Source organism: Pongo abelii, chromosome 12 (assembly GCF_028885655.2).
Source record: "Pongo abelii isolate AG06213 chromosome 12, NHGRI_mPonAbe1-v2.0_pri, whole genome shotgun sequence".
Lineage (NCBI taxonomy): Eukaryota > Metazoa > Chordata > Mammalia > Primates > Hominidae > Pongo > Pongo abelii.
The window spans coordinates 9,237,652-9,240,142 of NC_071997.2; the positions used below are offsets into that span (position 1 = coordinate 9,237,652).

Genomic DNA, 2,491 nt, shown 5'->3' on the forward strand with positions numbered 1-2,491 from the left:
CGCTTCACAATGGATCACAAGGGGCCGGGCTTTCCAGAGATGGCAGGATAAAGAAGTCATTCTGGCTCGGCCACCCCCATCCCCCGGTAACTGGTGAATTTAAATGAGCCAAGGCTGGCCGGGCTGGAGCCGCTACAGGGGGGAGGGGGGTGGGTGGGGTGGGGGTTTCCTGAGGCACTGCAGAAATTGGGCCTTTGCCTTGAGGATGACAGTGCTGCAGGAACCCGTCCAGGCTGCTATATGGCAAGCACTAAACCACTATGCTTACCGAGATGGGGTTTTCCTCACAGAAAGCCTTTATGCAGAAGTACACTCAGAAGAAGCCTTGTTTTTAATGGCGACCTGTTCTTACCTCCCAGGAAAGGCCTATAAAGCATATAGACTCTTGCAAAGACACAGTTGTCCTACACCACAATGCAAATACCTGCTTGCAAAATGTTGTGTTGATCTCAGTAAGCTTGCAGACTGGGAACAAATCTTATCTGGTGGAGTGTTTAATAAGCAGAAAAGCCATGATGATATTGTTACTGAGTTTGGTGATTCAGTTTGCTTTCCCCTTCCATTGTTGGGACGTGTATATTGCAAGACAGATGGGCTTGCTAAAGGATAAGAATGTTACCAAAAAAGACTTAGTTTAAATCCTTTCCTCTGGTATCCCTTTGAATCATTATGTGAAATAGGTGAAAAGCCAGATCCTGACCAAACATTTAAATTCACATCTTTACAGAACTTTAGCAACTGTCTGCCCAACTCTTGCACAACACAAGTACCTAATCACAGTTTATGTCACAGACAGCCTGAGACCATTCTTATGGAAACACCCTAGGACACAACTGAATTAAACAGAGTCAATTTAGAATCTTCCAATTCAAAGTACTCCTTGAATACAGATTCCCCAGTGTCTTTTATTGATTCAGCTGTAATTTCACCTGAAACTGTCCCACTGGGAACAGGAACTTCCATATTATCTAAACAGGTTCAAAATAAACCAAAAACTGGTCGAAGTTTATTAACAAGACCAACAGCTCTTAGTCCATTTACCCCAAGTTTTGGGATTTTGCCATTAGAAACCCCAAGTCCTGGAGATGGATCTTATTTACAAAACTACACTAATACACCTTCTGTAATTGATGTGCCATCCACCGGAGCCCCTTCAAAAAAGTCTGTTGCCAGAATTGGCCAAACTGGAGCAAAGTCTATCTTCTCGCAGAGTGGAAATAGCCGAGAGGTAACTCCAATTCTTTCACTAACAGAAAGTTCTGGTCCATAAATAACTACAACACCTCAGGTAATGAGCCCCACTATGACATCTCCCCCAAATGCACTGCATCGAAGAAGTTCATGACTCTTTACTAGTGACAGTTCCACAACCAAGGAGAATAGGAAGAAATTAAAAATGAAGTTTCCACCTAAAATCCCAAACAGAAAAACAAAAAGTAAAACTAATAAAGGAGGAATAACTCAATCTAATATAAATGACAACCTGGAAATTACAAAATTGGACTCTTCCATCAATTCAGAAGAGGAAATATCCACAATCACACCTCAGATTCAGGCTTTTAATCTACAAAAAGCAGCAGCAGAAGGCTTGATGAGCCTTCTTCATGAAAGGGGGAAAGGTTATTTAGCTTTATGTTCATACCACTGCAAAGAAGCTATAAATATTTTGAGCCATCTACGTTCTCACCACTACAATACTGGTTGGGTACTGTGCCAAATTGGAAGGTCCTATTTTGAACTTTCAGAGTACATGCAAGCTGAAAGAATATTCTCAGAGGTTAGAAGGATTGAGAATTATAGAGTCGAAGGCATGGAAATCTACAACACTTTGGCATATTCAAAAAGATGTCACTCTTTCATTTCTGTCAAAAGACTTAACAGACATGGATAAAAATTCGTCAGAGGCCTGGTGTGCTGCAGGGAACTGTTTCAGTCTGCAACAGGAACACGATATTGCAATTAAATTCTTCCAGAGATCTATCCAAGTGGATCCAAATTATGCTTATGCCTATACTTTATTAGGGCGAGAGTTTGTCTTACTAAAGAATTGGACAAAGCGTTAGCTTGTTTTCAAAATGCTATCAGAGTCAATCCTAGACATCACAATGCATGGTAAGTGGTAATGAATTGTAAAGACAAAGTCTTGTTGATGGTGCTGGTAGTCACTAAATTTTTCTTGTTCGATAGCTCTTTATTGTCATGAATTTGGTTACTAATACTTAGGAATGGTACATACTGGTCAATAACTTCAAACTAACTTTTTTTATGAAACGTATGTCTTTAACAAACTCTTCAGTTAACTAATGATAATAGAATACGAGATGCTTATACTCAACAGTTTCAGTCTTCTACAAAACTTTTGCAGATACTGCAGTTGTGTTTTGTTTGTTTGCTTGTTTAGTTTTGTTACTTGATTTGTTACTTTTTCTTCAAACGCAGAAATGGTGATTGGGACAAAAAGTGCTTGGGAAATTGGAAAGGAATAGCATAA

General features: G+C 39.9%; 1 pseudogene; it reads left to right on the plus strand.

Moving 5' to 3' along the window:
* The first annotated feature begins 205 nt into the window (after nucleotides 1–205).
* On the plus strand, nucleotides 206–2,235 carry LOC134759656 (cell division cycle protein 27 homolog; annotated as a pseudogene).
* The last annotated feature ends 256 nt before the right edge of the window (nucleotides 2,236–2,491 follow it).